We start from the raw sequence: 17,649 nt of genomic DNA, 5'->3' as shown, positions 1-17,649 counted from the left end.
CATTGTGTGTTATATATCAGGCATGTAACATGTAGAAGTTTCAGAACCCAGAATCATATAGATCAGTGAAACTTTATATATTTTTGTTTAAAATCCATTTAAAATCACACTGGGTGGGCATAATTCATATATTCCAAAAGTAGTTTGACCCTCTGCTCATGAGATTCTTTTTATGGTATGTCAAAGCAAATTTGGACTTCCATCCCCAATAAACTTTGAGGTTGGAGGACACAAAAGCTTTTGCTCAGACCTAAATTCTGTCTGAAGAAAAAGGGTAACTATTATAAGCCCTTTCTAACCTCTCCAGGAGCAGAAATGATTTACAGCTATGGCATTGAACGATAATTTCTTGATCTCATTTGAGAAGAGCTCAGTGAGAAACCGTGTCTTGATTTTTGTTTGTTGGTTCCCTGTTTTCTTGTCTTGCTTACCAACAATCCACTGTAATCCATGAGTGAGTATGGCAGCAGGCTGAGTGTTCCCTGGAGCTCATTAAGTGAACGTTTTTTCCTAAAATGACTTTTGTCTCCTTGTTTTCAGCCCCTCTTCTTTCCTCTGTCCTTTACTATAACCAGGGCTCAGCAAAAGCTGCCTGGCTTTGTGCAGACCCTACTTAGGGTAGTCTTTTCTTCATTATTTTATTCATGGCCCCTCCATTTCATTGTTTGCCTTCTCGAAATGTGTTGAAATCTTTCTGTGGTTGATGACTTCCACAATGTCTTGGCTTTTATTGGTTGATTAATTTTGGTATTTCTGCAGTTTTATTTAAACATGGTTTCAGGAGGACCAGAAAGTAAATATATTTCCTAGTCTGCCATCTTGAGCTGAAAATCCCCGTGGATTTTAGCATCCAATGTTCCCATGGGCAAAAAACCCAACCTTGGCATTAATAGATGTACACTCAAGATTTCAGCTTTTCTTGAGCAATCACTAAGGATTTAATATGCGGTCACTTGTAATGGGAAAATAATAACTATCTCATGGCGTTGATTTGAGGATTAACTTAGATAATGGACAAGAAAATGCTTTGTAAGGTTTTAAAATCTATAAAAAATGTGTTTTGTTATTATTTGATTTGTTGCTATTTCACCTTTAGCTGACAGTTGTTTGTGACCTTGCTTATGTGAGAAAATGCCTTCTGGTTTATTGTTTTGAAAGCCAGATGATATTTTTCAATAGCTCAGTGGAAATGGCATCATTTGTGAAGTTGAAGGGTGAAGGCATAAATGTTTCTTGACATTTGAATCAACTATTGGTCTTCTGGGGCTTGTCCTTATTCTCCTGCAGTCTCTAATCAACATGGCATCCAGAGAGATCCTGTTAAAACATAAGTCAGATCATGTCACTCAAGTCTCTTCAATGGCTTCTTCACAGGAAAAGCAAAGTCCTCAAAGTGCCTCCACAGCCCTAGAAATCTGGGCCTCTGTTTCCTCTCTGACTGTTTCCTTCTCCTCTCCACTTTGCTCCCTCTGTTTTCCACACACTGACATCCTTTCTGCTCCTTGGATACTCCAAGCCCACTCTTGCCTCATTGCCTTTCCATCTGACTGTTCCCTCTGCTTGTACTATTCACTTCCCAGATATGCACCTTGCTCCCTCTCACAACCTTAGGTTCCCTCGTAAATTTTATCTTCCCCAGAAAGCCCTCAGTGATCACTTAGTTTCCGATCGCAGCCTCCTCCTACCAGCTAACAATCTCCATCCCCCTTCCCTGCTTGCTGTTTTTCTCCAGCACTTACCTGATATACTAGTTATTCTACCCATTTGTTCAATTTTTATTTACGTATTTACACTTACGATTTTATATTTGCTTCTTTACTTTTGTCTCTCCCCTCAGCTCGAGAGAGGCTATATTCATCTGTGTTAATCACTGCTGTGTTTCCTGAACATGCCTAGAAAACATCCTGAAGAAGGGTGCCTGAAATTTGGTAAGGGATCCATCAATTTTCTTGGCTGAATGAAGAAATATGTTCATAAATTACTGAACAAATCTCTGGGGTTTCTGAATTAAGGACTAATGGGAAGAGGAAGGCAAATGGTTGGGACAGGGTACTGCAAGAAGTAGTATTTGGAGTACTCTGATAGCTATCCTAATAGATAACATTTTGTTCATTTAAATAGTTTGAACGAGAGAGCCGGGAACTAGGGACACACAGCATCGAGGTTTTACAATGCATTCCGTAGAGTTCTTTTCAAGTGTGTTCAAATATCATTGAAAATATATGCATGCATATAAACCTCTGTTACTTGATTTAGTGCTTTACAAGAGCCCCTCAAGGAAGGGGTAGTAGCAACTCTCAGTATCCTTCCTTTACGATGAGCTTACTTTATTCAAAATTACATCATAATTTATTTGTAACTGTGAAACTAGACTTAGTTATTTAGTAGACCCCCCCCAGAAACCTATGACGTTAATAACACCAACAAAAATGTGTTCAGTTTCCAGTGACACACACACTACAGACTCAATTATGTGTCATCCATTTTAATGAAGGGAAGAAGTGATTTAACAGACACAGAGCAAACAGAATATGAAGTTTTGTCCTCCATTAATATTAGTAATGGATAAAGTGGGCTCCAACGCCTTCAAGGTAGCTTGAGACCCATCATCTCTGTGTCATGGGCAGGGGGATGCTCGGCCAGGATGTCTTTCTCTGTCACTGAGAAAAATTTCCATAATATATAATGATACTTACTGAAACAGATATGGGGCATTTGGGTAATTAGGAATCCGTTAGCATATTTTTCCGGAAGCCTTGACTACAAAACGAAGATAGTAGATTTGGGCACTTCCAGCTATGCAGAAGTTGTTTGGGTATTCATCTTTATGCCGAATGAAGTAAGCTTATTTCATCTCTGCAGCTTCCCATATACCATTTTCCCACCTCTGTTTTGTGTTTGGAAAGACTTTTAGAAATGAAAAGTCAAGTTAAAAAGTGAGTGACGGGCTTCCCTGGTGGCTCAGTGGTTGAGAGTCCGCCTGCCGATGCAGGGGACACGGGTTCGTGCCCCGGTCCGGGAAGATCCCACATGTCGCGGAGCGGCTAGGCCCGTGAGCCATGGCCGCTGAGCCTGCGCGTCCGGAGCCTGTGCTCCGCAACGGGAGAGGCCACAGCAGTGAGAGGCCCGTGTACCGCAAAAAAAAGAAAAGAAAGTGAGTGACAACTTAAATGATATATGGACTATTTTGCTGACTTACAAGAGCATGCAGAATTAAATATGACCCAGTTGAAATGTTAATTTTATTTTAATGTGTATATTGGGGTGGAGTCTTAAAGGTGCCAGAAAACAAGCATTCACCCGTCCTGTTTGGAACTGCAGCACACAGGCACCTTCAGTTACCAGTTCTGTTCGTTCCACAGAATCGTCTTGGGAAAACATAACTGTTTTTTATGTACCTGGTATATATCTTAATTAGTTTGAAGAATTTCCCAAATACCTGTTAATATGTAGTTCTCCAATTCCAATCTTGCCACGTCCTGTACCAGTGACACAGCACATAGGAGTTTTATTTCTCTTTCTTTCTCTGGGTTGCTGAGAACCCAACGAAAGAACAATGGAATGGCATCAAAGAGATCAGGGTTCTTGACTCAGATTTGCCATAAAATAATAGTGTCCTCTTGGGAAAATTATAGTTATTCTAGGCCCCTTTCCTTTCCTTTACTTTGACAGAGCTGCACTACATGACCCCAAGTAACACTGCGCTCTTTGCAGTAGTAGCTTAGACGTTATTGGTTTTCTGAAACAAATGAAGACAGTGACACAGGAAACTGTGCAACATCTCTGTGACTATGTTTTCTTAGAGTTGCCTCCATTTTACAGATGATAAGATGGCTGAGCACAGAAGTAGGTGTTTTGACCAGAGGTTCCAGAGTAGATGGAACTGAACCACAAGTTTCCTTCATTCCTGAAGCTCACTTAGCCAAAACATAGGCTTCTGAATATTAAGCTGTAAAGCATATTATCAGTATGCTTTAAAAGAAGCGGTTCTTCTAGGATTTCTAATTACTAGCAGGCGGTTTTGAAATTCTTAGAAGACCATCTAATTTTGTGAGATTTACAGCTCTATTTTCCTGTCAAGCAAGTTGTATTAGTGCCAGACAATCACCTGAGCTTCTGGATGCTTCTCTGAACCTCTTGACTTTTTCTTCTTGCTATCTGAAATTCATGCCAGATAAGCCTTTTTGTAGAGAGCATGTACAGACTTGTCTATTTTCATATAAGAAAGCGATGCAGTGAGCCAGGTCGGGGGTTAAGCCCTCATTCTCAGAGTGGTGTTGAGCTCCTGGTGAAATATTATCATCATTTCCTCAGAATAGAAAAGCAGTTATCTCAAGTTTTTAATGCCATTAACTATTTATACATTTATGTATAATACATATATTTATTGTACCTACGAGGTGTGCTCTCTTTGGGAAGTACACAGCTATTTGAGACGTAAGTTGTTCGTTTGTTTGTTTTCCCACAAATACTGTGACCCTTTGAGCAGGAAGGTCTATGTTTTACTAACATCTAGAACAAGCAGCTAACACGGTGTCCAAGATGTAGTCAATAAATATGAAATAGGTAAATGAACACATTTCTAAGGAAGGGCCAGGACATGAACAAATAGAAAATTTTCATTTTCAGTCACAAAGCCACAACAGACATAAAAATGATACAGACAACAAGTGCTACGGTCATTCAAAGAAGGCATAGAATTGATACAACAAGGATCTCCTCTATGGCACAGGGAACTGTACTCAATATTTTGTAATAACTTATAAGGGAAAAGAATCTGAAAACGGAATCACTGTGCTGTACACCTGAAACGGACACGACATCGTAAATCAACTATATTTCAATTAAAAACCAAACAAACAGACAACAGCAACAACAAAAAACCAGAGAGGTCATAGAAGTTCTTATGAGATTCCAGAAGAGAAGAGAAGCCAAATGAGGACGGGAGAGGAGGCTTTTGAATCGGTTCAGAGGAGAAGTCACAGAGGAACTAGTCTTTGATCTGAACTTGAGATTAAGCTTAAGATGCATTAATCTGAATTAATTAAGATTGCAACACAGGGATATTACAGATGAAGGTAATCACATAAACTTACTCTACTGAAACTTGCAGAGGTTATGAGTGTTGTTCAAGATCCCAAAGCAAGTGCATTGTGGAATCAGAATTTTAAGTGAGGCCTAATGAACTAAAAACAAAGAAACACAGAAACAAGCCCTTCCTGTGACACCACGTTGCCTTTGAAGTCGTTTTTTTTTTTGGCGGGTTGGCAGAAACTGGTTCCAGTGTTTCTTGCAGGAATGACTGGCCACAGGACTGGGCGTCGTAGCTTCCTGCCAGGCGGCCGAAGGTCGCAGGCAGGTGGGTCACTGGGACACACGCGGAGGGGCTCCTGCCCGGCTCCCTGGCCGCTCAGTGCCCCTGCCCCAGAGCGGGGGTGGGGGCCCCAAAGCAGCCTCGTCTGAGTCCCCTGCCACTAGAGAGAGTATTGGCCCAACACTTGTAGAAAACGGGGACCTTGCTGGCAGTTCAGTGGAGGGACACAAATAAATCTTTGCCGACTTTCTGCTGAAGCTCACGAGGGTTCACTCCTAAGCCTCTTACAAGGTCAGCTGCCGAGGCTGCGAGAGGTGAGTCGGGGCTCGCCCTCCACCACGGAGAGATCGCTGGTTAAAGCGCTCACGAGGGAGTGAACCGCGTGTCCGCACCGACACGCACGGGCAGACCTCGTCGATGCCTTCTGTTCGGGGTATGAAGCCCTCTCCTGCCTCTTCCAGGCTCTCTAGAAAGCATGTGCAGAGCCTCCCACCCCACCCTCGGACTCCGCGGGCCACAGCTGGAGGGACCAGCCAAGGAACCGTGGCAGGAAGAGGCCAGAGGTCAGCGGGCCTCGGCCGGAGCCCGTCAGTCGGTCCCCATTCACACACCACCAGACGATCCTCTTGACCTGGGCAGTAGCCGCCAACCGACCGCTGAGGTGAGCCCGGTGCGCGCTTGGCTACCTGGCATGGCTGGGAACCCCAGGATCTCCTGGCAGAGGCGGGCATTCTCCTGGGCCGGGTCCGCGGGCGTCTGCATGTGCAGGGCCTGAACCACCTTGGCCAGGACGATCTGGCACAGGTTGAAGAGGCCTGGGGGGCGGGAGGAAGGAGACGGGGGGCTGGCACCGTGTCCAGGCCGCGCTTTCCAGCCGGGCAGACCGGAAGCCCCCTTCCCTTCCCTCGGTCCGGCCGCATCTGGGTTGGCCTCCCGGGACTTGATGAGCTTGTCCAGCAGCTCCTGAGGGACGGTGCTGCCCGTGCCCCACCAAGACTGGCAGCAGCGCCAGGGCCTCCCAGGGCACGGCGCCCCCGGCCCCAGAGTCTTCCCTCTGGTTCTCATCACCGGCTGTCACCAGACTTGCATGCAACGTTCTTTTCTTTTCTCTTGTCGTCTTTACGTCCCTCAGCCACGCAACACGGTGAAGCCCTGACGCTCGCTGCCGCGTCGATACACCCTGAGAACACGATGCTCAGCGAGAGAAGTCATACACAGAAGGACACACAGGGCGTGACCCCACTGAGGGGAAACGTCCAGAGCAGGTAGATCCACAGAGTCAGCGAGTGGGTTCCTGGTTGTCAGGGGCTGGCGAGGGGACGGAGTGATAGCTAAGGGCGTGAGGGACATTTTCGGGGTGACGGAAATGGTCCAAAGCAGTAGTGACGTCTGTACAGCTCAGTAAACTGTCCCCACACGCCCCGGTGCAGCCTGTGAGAGCATCGCGCTCAGGATGAAGGGCTGACCACAGGAAGACTGAACGAGCAGTGGGTCCTGGGCCCAGACGCTCAGCTGGCGCCCCCCACGTGGGGAAGTCACTGGGACTTGCTGAGCCTCCACGGAGACTGGCAGCAGCCCCCGAGCTCACAGGGCACTGCGCCCCCGGCCCCAGAGCCTTCCCTCTGGTTCTCATCACCGGCTGTCAGCAGACTTGCAGGCAACGTTCCTTTCTTTTCTTTTGTCTTTTTCCAAGGCAACTCTTGAGTGCATGTATTTAACATGCAGGGAACCAGCCCTGACTCCTTGATCTGGGTCTTCCAGCCTCTAGAGCCTCGAGGACATCCATTTCCGTTATTTATGCGCCCAGTGCCTGGGGTCTGATGATGGAAGCTGACACCGAGGGCGTCACCACGTGCGGGGTGATGTCAGTGGAAGAATCCCATGGCGAGGGCCTGCCTGAGGACCACGCACGCCCGGGCCCTCCCCGCCCCCTGCCTGCAGCCCTGCGCCTGGGAGCGGAGCTGGTGCATCGCGTGCCCGACGTCGTGGAAGTTGGTCTCCCGCTCATCATGCTGCAGCAGGGAGGGCAGGTTGGGCGTAGGCTTGGTGAAGTTGGCCACCATGGCCGCGATGGCGATCTGGCAGCTCCCATCGTGCTGTAGGCAGCCCGGCTGCAGGCCGAAGCAGGCCACGTGCCCGGACTTCCCCACCCTGCGGAGGGACGTGGATGGGGCCCCGCTTCGACAGAGGAGCCCCGGCCCACGGCCGACAGGTTCCCCCACGCACGCACCGAGGATAGAGGTCAGGTAGAACTTGCCGATGGATGACCTTGCCCGAGGCCGCGTCCCAGACCGTTTAGAGCCTCACGTCTTCGTGACACATGCTGGTGCCCTCCTCCAGGTCGAAAGTCAGCCCCAGCAGCTCCTGGGAGATGCCCAGCAGCCCGCGTGTGAGCGCCTGCATGGGGAAAGCCTCATTGAGCAGGTACTGGTTCACGTGGTAGCGCGTCTCCTCCCCCTGGTTCATGTAGCAGCGCAGGTCCCAGGCGTTGATGGGGCCGTCCAAGTGCAGGCCCCGCCTCTGGCACTCGGCCTTCTTTAGCTCCAGGATCACGGCCGCTCCTGCTCCCCGAGGGGCTTCAGCTTCTGGGCCAGCTCACCTGCGGGCGGAGGGGAGAGGCTCGGCTACGTCCCCGGGGCGGCCCCCCAGCCACCCCCGACCCCGCGCCCCTCGAGGCAGAATGAAGGGTCTGGGAAGGTGACCCCCAAGGGCTGACACAGTGGGGTCTCAGGCAGCACCACGTCCGGTCAAGGTCCGCCTGACCCCGTCCCCACTGGGACTCAGGGGGAGGCGGTGTTACCTAGGACAGTGGCCACCACCTGGCTGGTCTTGTCCATGTTCATCTCCAGCACGGAGTCGGCCTGCGTGCGGAACCCCAGCAGGCGGGACTTCAAGGCCTGCAGCCTCACCAGCTCCCTGAGGATCACGCAGTTCTCCTGGAACCCAGAGACGGAAGGCGCTGGGGACCGAGGGCCACGGCCTCCCCGCGGGCCCCGGGCCAGGTCTCTGCAGGCGGGCAGGGCTCCCAGGCCACTGGCGGGCACAGCCAATCCCCCTCCCTCCTCCTCCTGGCCCGGATTTCTAGACACTTTGGTGCTGTCCTAACACGTGGTCTTTATTAACACAGGTCCTTTTGGAACCAGAAACGGCATGAACGTGATGGGCTCCAAGGCCAAGGGCAGGAAGAAATGCGGCCAGTCTTTCCAGGAGCCACCAAGGGGCCTCCCCGGGCTCAACAAGACAAACACGGCTGCCGTGCAGACAGTGGCTCAACCCCACGGCGCCCGAACACCCAGCCCCTGGACGGTGAGACAGCTGTTGCTGCAGGTGGCCCGTGGCTCACTGATGAGGCCCGGCCCCAGGCGTACGCCACCTTCTCTGGGGCCACCTCTCCGGTCTGCAGTGGGGTTCTCCTGGGAGCCCCCAGTCACCACGGGACCAGCGTGGCCTGTCTGTAGCCCAAGAAGGTGGGGACACAAGACTGTCCCCCGTGCCCCCCGCATCACCCGCGAGGCCGAGCGAGCACCAGTGGTGTCTGCGGGGAAGATGAAGGGCTCACGCACAGCCCCCATCTACAGAAGCACAGACTGCAGCCACCTGCGCTATGGAACAAACACAAGTGTCCACGCAGGACCCGATGTCTGAGTGTCAAGGCCATGCCCGGGCCATGGTGAGAAGGTGCATCCCCCATGCAAGCCACAGAGAGGGGATGGGGGGGCCATCTGCGATTCTGAGCTCATCGGGCATCACCCCAGAGGGAGAGGGAGAGGGAGAGAGGTAGACAGAAGTACAGAGGGAGAGAAAGAGAGAGGGAGGGAGAGATGTCTCTCCCTTCCCTGGGGGTTCTCTAGTGCAGCCAAGGCTGAAAACCACTGCATTTTGGGAGATGGGTCCTCGTGGAAGAGTTAAATAGTAGCTCATGGCATTATCGACACATACTAAAAAAGCCCCAAATCTTGGGGAGTCAGGGAGGGGAGTGTCGGCTGCCTCGTAAACGAGGAGAGATTGGGCATCAGGGGAGGTGCCTGTGCAGCCTGCGCCCAGGGCCCCGCAGACTTCATCTCCCAGCGGTGGTCCTGGGCTGGAAGTCAGCGGGGAGGTCAGGCTGTCCAAGCATCGACGTTGACTTCAGGGCTGATCTAAAAGGCGCCTGGTGTTCATTGAAGCAGAGAAAAGAGAAAGCAGTAGGGAGAGGATGGGAGTGGGAGGGGGAGGGAGCCCCCCTCCTCAGCACTTCTACCGCTCTCCCTCTCTCTCTCCTCTGGAGAGGGAAGGAGGTGGAGGGAGAGGGAGAGAGAGATGGAGAGGGAGGGGGGAGACAGAGGGGGGAGAGGGAGAGAGATGGAGAGGGAGGGGGGAGAGGGAGAGAGAGATGGAGAGGGAGGGGGGAGAGAGGGGGGAGAGGGAGAGAGAGGGGGGAGAGGGAGAGAGGGGGGAGAGGGAGAGAAGGAGGACAGAGGGAGAGGGAGGGAGGAAGAGACCTCTTTCCCTCTCCCTCTCCCGCCTCTCTCTCCCTCTCCTCTCCATATCTCTCTCCCTCTCTTCCTCTCCCTCCCTCTCCCTCCATCTCTCCCTCTCTCTCTCTCTCCCGCTCCCTTGTCTCTGCCTTGCCATCTCTCCCTCTCTGGGAGGGAGTGAGGGAGATGAAGAGATGGAGGGAGCGGGAGAGTTGGAGGGAGAGGGAGAGGGAGAGGGAGGAGAAGGAGGGAGGGAGAGGGAGAGAGGGAGGGAGGGATAGAGGGAGGGAGGGAGGGAGGGATAGAGGGAGGGAGGGATATAGGGAGGGAGGGAAGGACGTCTTTCGCTCCCTCCCTCTATCCCTCTCTCCCTCTCCCCCCCTCTCTCCCTCTCCCCCCATCCTGCTCTCTCTCCCTGTCCCTCCACCTCCTTCCCTCTCCAGAGAGGGAAGGAGGTGGAGGGACAGGGAGAGGGAAAGAGGTAGAGGGAGGGCGTGCGGAACAGGGAAACAGGGACAGGGAGAGAGGAAGGGAGAGAAGGACAGGGAAGAGGGACAGGGGAGGCGGGAAGACGGAGGGGGGAGGTGGGAGAGAGACGGGGGAGAGGGAGGGGGTAGAGGGAGGGGGAGGGTAGAGGGAGAGGGATGTGGGAGAGCGAGGGGGAGACGGAGGTGGAGAGGGAGTTGGGAGAGGGACGGGGAGAGGGACGGGGAGGGGGGAAGGGGGGGAGGGAGAGAGGGAAAGAGAGAGACGCAGAGGAAAGAGGGAGAGGGAAGGGGGGGGGACAGAGGGAGAGAGGGAGGGGGAGAGGGACGAGAGGAAGCAGGGAGAAAAGAGAGAAAGAACACACCATGTACATTTCTGTCAAATGACACCGGGGATCCTTACACAACCAGGAGAAAATAACACAGCGAGGCTCTTTCTCAGCTGGAACTGGAACTGCAGATGGGGCCAAACACCACCAGGGTGGCCACACATGTCCAGCTGCCGCCGCAGCCCCCTGAGTCTGGTCACCAGGGCTCTGAGTGTTTGCTCCAGGGACCTGGGGTTCACCCTGTCACCCTGGAGGTCGGGCCTAGACAGCAGCGCCCCGGGCTGGACACATGGGGGGAAAAGCATCTCCACAGGACAGCTTGTGCGAGCCGATTCAGCTGCGAGATTCTAGAGGCCCGGGATCACCCTGTGGCCCATGAAACCCAGGAGCCAGGAGGGTCTTGCATCGGGATTCCTGTCCGTTGGACTGTAACGTTTGTGTAAGGAATCTTGGAAACAGTGGTAACAAGACTGAATTCGAACGAGCTTTAGGGTATTATGGACCACTCCGAAGTGTGTGGGTTGCTAAAAACCCTCCCGGCTTCGCTCTTGTTGAAAATGAAGATCCCCGAGGTGCAGCGGATGCTGTCTGAGAACTAGACGGGAGAACACTCTGTGGCTGCCGAGTAAGAGTGGACCTGTCCAATGGGGAAAGGAGAAGTCGACATCGTGGCCGCCTCCTTCTTGGGGTCGTCGCCCTCGAGATGATTATCGGAGGAGGAGTCCTCCCCCTCACCACAGATGTCCAAGACGGAGAAGCTTCTCCCGCAGCCGGAGCAGGTCCCTTTAGTAGATGTAGGAGAAGAGAGAGATCACTGTCCCAGGAGAGAAATCGCAAGCCGTCCCGATCTTTCTCTAGGTCTCCTAGCCGATCCAGGTCAAATGAAAGGAAATAGCAGACCACTTTGCAAGAGGAGTGGTGCACAGGAAATAACTTCATTTGACAGGAGTATGTACAGAAAATTCAAGTTTCGTTTGAGACTTCCGAAGCTTGATGCACTTTTTAAATGTTTTAGCTGTTCACATTTGTTTGTCTCTTGGGCGGTGACACATAAACATGTCATTCTCTATGGTTTGAAATGGGTCATATGAGGCATGTAATATGAAGAATTGTTTCTTTACAATGTTCTCTTAAGCAAAATTGAATTTGCTTTGAATTTTTGGTCTTGCCTAGACTGATAATAAAACTCTAACTCCTGCCCACCTAAAGTGTGATGTTTATTATTATGGAAGCAACACTGGCAAACATTGAAAAGACTTTCTGTAGCTGGGATATGGTATGCAGCTGTAGTTAAGCAAGCAGTCTTTAAAAGGTGCTGTGAACACAAGCCAGCAGGTAGAAGTGAAAGCCGCACCCTTACCCTAGATTAGAGGTTTAAGAATTCCACTAGTCTTCACACTGGACAAGAGGTTGTCCAGTGAGTTTAGAATCTAAGAAGTTTCAAGGAAGTTAGTTTCCCTTTGAGTTAGGTCATAAGTCCCCTCTGTGATTGCCGTACATGAATACATAGCTCTTTGTAATGTTTTTTGGAAGTTGAGATGATCAAGATACCAATGTCTTGCCAGATGAAGAGTATATTGTAGAGCTGAACTTTGAGTTACTGTGCAGTTTTCTTTTTCATGCTGTCATTTGTAATATGTTTTGTGAGACTCCTTGGGATTAAAGTTTTGGTTCCAAAAGGAACAAAGAAAACAAAAAAAGGATCCACCTGCCAATGCAGGGGACACGGGTCCGAGCCCTGGTCCGGGAAGATCCCCTGTGCCGCAGATCAACTAAGCCCGTGGGCCACAACTATTGAGCCTGCGCTCTAGATCCTGGGAGCCACAACTACTGAGCCCCCATGCCACAACTACAGAAGCCCGCACAGCTAGAGCCCGTGCTCCGAAACAAAAGAAGCCACTGTAATGAGAAGCACGTGCCCGCAACAAAGAGGAGCCCCTGCTCGCCGCAACTAGAGAAAGCCCGTGTGCAGCAATGAAGACCCAACGCAGCAAAAAAAAAAGACGATACTGGCCAGGTGATCAAGGGTAAAATTGTTTGTCACAAGTCCCGTTGATGGGGTGTATCCTTGATGTGTGTATCCTTGATGGTGTGTATCCTTGATGATGTGACCTGAGGAGAATGACATTTTTATCTCTGTCTGGATCTTCTGCCCCAAACCCCGTAACTCCAGCCCAACCATAAGAAAAACATCAGAAAACCAACAGACAAACAAATTGAGGGACAAAATACCTGACCAGTCCTCCTCAAAACTTTCAAGGTATCAAGACCCAGGGACGTCTGAGAAATGTCACAGCCCAGAGGAGACTGGCACAGAAAAAGGATGTTAGGGGAAAGCTAGGGAAATTCTAGTAAAGTGTGGATTTTAGTTAATAATAACGTATCCATCTCGCTTCCTTAGTTGGATAAGCATGTCGTACTAACGTACTAAAGTACTAACGTGTTGGAAATAGGGGTACTGGGTCGGGGGTCCACAGCACTCTGCACACTCTGTACAGATCTTTGCAACTTTTTTGTAACTCTAAGCTATTCTAAAATTAAGCAACTACTAAACAGAGATAAGAATGTTATTTCCCTGATTTGAACATGCCTGAGTTTGTTTTCATGGTCACATTTGTGCTGTCTGGATGTGTCTTGGAATCAGTAGCAAAGGAGAGTTGCCAGCCCCTGGGAAGATGCGGCTGGTTTGCAGGTGGCTTGCTCTGGAGCTGAAGACCACGGTGGGAAGTCTGCAGCCTCGGGCTGCACTTAGAACCATGGGAGGGGATGGGCCAGCTCAGTTAGGGATGGAACGTATAAATAAAACTCTTTTTCTTTTCCATTATGGCTTATCACAGGATATTGAATATAGTTCCCTGTGCTAGACAGTAGGACCTTGTAGCTTATCCATCCTATATTTAATAGATTGCGTCTGCTAACCCCAAACTCCCAATCCAACCCTCCCTCCCTCTTTCTCCCCCTTGGCAACCACAAGTCTGTTCTCTATGTCTGTGAGTCTGTTTTTGTTTCGTAGACAAGTTCATTTGTGTCGTATTTTGGATTTCACATATAAGAGAGATCATATATGTGTCTTTCTCTTCTGACTTACTTCACTTAGTATGATAATCTCTAGGTCCATCCACGACGTTGCTGCAAATAGCATTATTTCATTCTTTTTATGGCTGAATATATTCCATTGTATATATGTACCACATCTTCTTTATCCATTCATCCATCAGTGGACATTTAGGTAGCTTCCACATCTTGCCTATTATAAATAGTGATGCAATGAACATTGGGGTGCATGTATCTTTTCTTTCTTTCTTTCTTTCTTTTTCTTTCTTTCTTTCTTTTCTTTCTTTCTTTTTCTTTCTTTCTCTCTTTCTTTATTTTTTTGTCACACAGTATGTGGGATCTTAGTTCCCTGGCCAGAGATGGAACCCATGCTCCCTGCACCGGAAGCACAGAGTCTTAACCACTAGACCACCAGGGAAATCCCAGGGGTGTATGTATATTTTTGAATTAGAGTTTTCTCCAGATCTATGCCCAGGAGTGGAATTGCGAGACCCTATGGCAGCTGTATCTGTTCTCTGCACAACTCACATCAACCACCTGCACTCCAATCCTTGCTCTCAACGTCATGTTTGGGGAACACAACCTGCGACAGGGACCTTGACAAGAAGAAATGGCTCAGGGAAAAGCTACCTGCACAGGGAGGAGATAGAGGCCATCGACCCTGGGGTGCGGCGGGGAGAGTGGGCACGGTGATTTGTTATTTCATCCCTGATACTCAGCCCTCCTGGCTGCCCCACTCTAGGTCACCTCGGGATACAGAGGTGACCCGGTTAGAGTCCCAGCCTGTGCAGGAATCTAGGGGCACCAGCGGGTCTGAATAATATTAGTGCAGGGTCTCCCCCATGGCACTGGGGTTATTTGGGGCGGGTCATTCTCTGCTGGGGGCCCCTCCTGGGCACTGTGTGGGGTTCAGCAGCATCCCTGTCCCCACCCATTTGATTCCAGGGGCCCCTTCCCCCCCAGTTGTGACAACCACAGATTTTCCCCAGACATCACCGAAGAACTGGGTGAGGCGGAAGCAGGATGGCCCTGGGTGAGGACAGCTGTGTTGAAGCAAGCAGCCTGGCTTAGGGCAGGGTCCGCCCCAGTCCCGTCAGAGCCTGCATTTAGAACTGCCCCTTCCCTCTCCCACCTCCCATGCCCTGCAGTGGTCTCCGAGACATCATCCCCGTGTAACAAATCACACCTTCTCAGTTTACTGTCCCTAGCACCTAGAAGAGTGTCTGCTATGTAGTAGATGCTTCCTAAATACTTGCTGAATAAAGGAGTTGAATAAAGGGATGAGTGGATGAATGAATGAAGGTTACCATGGAAGGAGGGGGGAGATTCCCTTTCTGGCTCTCGGGGGTTGGGATATCAAGTGAAAGATCCATCCTAAATAGGCTGACCAGCCTTCCGGGGTTCCCCGGAAATGAGGGTTTCCCCACAGTTCCAGCGCTCAAACCTGAGTGGTCCTGGGCAAACTGGGGGCGGGTGTTGGTCACCCTGTGTAAACACAGTAACAATTGCAACTGCAATAGCAATGGCCGAGGACCTCTACGGTCTTATTGACCAGGCCCAGTTCTTTACCTGGCGGGGAAGGGTGGGCCGGGATTGGAATTCCGGTGATGCAGGGTGGGCGGGTGGGGGCACACCCCGAGCTTGTGTAGGGGAGTCCAGGAAGGTTCTGGAGGAAGTGACAGTGACACAGGAGGGAGGGAGGAGTCTAAGGAAGATCATCCCACACGACAACGTGTGCCAATGGCCCTGGGCCCAAGGTCACACCTGACCAGGGCTTGCTTTTTTTCTTTTTTTCTAATTTACTTTTTCCCACATGGATATGCAATTGTCCTAATGCCATTTATTGAAAACTCCTTAATTTCCCCACTTTCTGTCATATCAAGTTCTCATCTATCTGTTTCTGGACCTTTATTCTCTACCATAGAGCTATACGTCCCATCCTTGCACCACTAGGGCTGTTTCATCACTATAAGTTTATTTTTTATTCATTTATTTCTTTGGCGGTGCCTGGCGGCATGTGGGATCTTATTTCCCTGACCAGGGATCGAACCCGCACCCCTTGCAGTGGAAGCTCAGAGTCTTAATCGCTGGACCTCCAGGGAAGTCCCCAGGGCTTGCTTTGACATCCATCGAATGGTGGCGGGTGGGCACGGGGAGCAGCTGTCTGTGAGCCATGCTGTGTAGAAATGCAGGGTGGAGGGCAGGACAGCTGGAGCGGGAGGGGAAGAGGCGGAGGAGGGAGGGAGGGATGGCGGGCGGGCGAGAGACAGACAGAGAGTTTCCGGAGACACTAGCTCTGGCCGTGTCCTAGGGCATGAAAGCTGAAAATAGCTCCTAGTGCCGGGAGCCTTGGAGCCGGAGCCTGGGAGCCAGGGTGACTGGCTCTCCTCCCTGCTGTGTGTGTGTGGGGGGGAGGGGGGGTGGGCTCCGGACTGCTCAGGCTGGGAATGGGGTGCACGGAGCAGGGACGGAGCAGGGACCCTTCTCTCTGGGACCTCGCGGGCCATCCTTAGCTCACAAAGCTGAGCCACTCCTGGCCCTACGAGTGGGGGGCTTATCCTCCCTGTCCCCTGGATCACACCCCCTCACACACAACTTCCCCTTGTGTGCTCCCAGCAACCAAGAGAATCTGTTTTTAAAAGATTTGGGGGGGGGTAAACATACAAACAAGAGCAGAATGGATACTTTTTCAGAATGGGAATGGCTCTGTGTAACCCCATCCCCAAGGTAACCAGAGTCCTGACCTCTAACACCCTTGACGAGTCAGCCTTGGTCTGGGCTTGCAGAGCCACGGATGCTTCCTCATCCCCTCCTTCAGACCCCGTCTCTCCCTCGGCGTCTTTGTGAGAGGCACCCGGGGAAGTGGGACTGCTAGGCTGTACTGCTGCTAGAACTCCACCTGGGCTCCACCAGGCTCCAGCCCCCCGCCCTGTGCACCTCTCTGACCCTGAGGCACCTCAACTGGTAGGAGCGGCATCACCTTCCCTCCCGGGACTTGTGACACTTAAGGGAGACACAGAAAGGACAAGCGTTTGGCTCCCTGGCTGGCAAAGAGCAGGTGCTCAATTGTCATAAGTGTCCGTATCAGTGAGGGTTCTCCAGACAAACAGAATCCATAGGCTGTGTGTGTATACACACACACACGTACACATGTACACGCATACAAAAATATACAGCTGTGTATATATGCAGTACGCATACAGACATATACACATATAGTATATGCAATACGCAAATACATATATACACACACATATATATAATGCATAGTTTGTATATATACAGTATGTCTACACACATATACACATAATATATACAATAGACACATACATATACACTATACATACACATATGAAATGCATAGTTTGTATACATATACAGTATGTACACATTCGTATAAGATATGCAATATACACACCTAGGTTCGTCTATATCATACATATATACACACATACAAAGATATTTAGGTGTGTATATATACAGTATACATACATACACATATATGCAATACATACACGTACATACATATAGACACACATATACACCTACATATAAAAGCATGTAGAATAAAAATATATATGTACTGCATCTATAAATTCGTCGTATATATACATACACATATCATATATAGGATACATACACATACATATATACCATGTATACACACACCTATATGTAAATATGTGCATGTACATACACATATAAGTACACACGCAAGTGTGTATATAGAGAGAGTACATACATATATACATATAATACCTATACACATACAGGTATACAACATATATACACACCTATATATCAATATACACTGTATACATACATACATACAGTGTACATATACTGTACATATACACACCCATATATCAATACATGGGTGTGTGTATATATACAGCATGTTCACCTTCATAATATGTATACTGTATATATACACATACATACATGTATACAATATATACACACAAATATATAGGCTTGTATGTATACTGTATATAGTACTTACACATAGA

The 17,649-nt window shown here is 49.9% G+C and overlaps 2 pseudogenes; one reads left to right on the top strand and one right to left on the bottom strand.

Moving 5' to 3' along the window:
* Window positions 1-7,179: 7,179 nt before the first annotated feature.
* On the bottom strand, window positions 7,180-8,151 carry LOC125964806 (thimet oligopeptidase-like; annotated as a pseudogene).
* Window positions 8,152-10,964: 2,813 nt separating this feature from the next.
* LOC125964851 (serine/arginine-rich splicing factor 3-like) lies at window positions 10,965-11,782 on the top strand (annotated as a pseudogene).
* The last annotated feature ends 5,867 nt before the right edge of the window (window positions 11,783-17,649 follow it).

This window comes from Orcinus orca, chromosome 6, assembly GCF_937001465.1.
Source record: "Orcinus orca chromosome 6, mOrcOrc1.1, whole genome shotgun sequence".
NCBI classification, from domain to species: domain Eukaryota; kingdom Metazoa; phylum Chordata; class Mammalia; order Artiodactyla; family Delphinidae; genus Orcinus; species Orcinus orca.
This window is presented reverse-complemented; position numbering and strand designations above follow the sequence as displayed.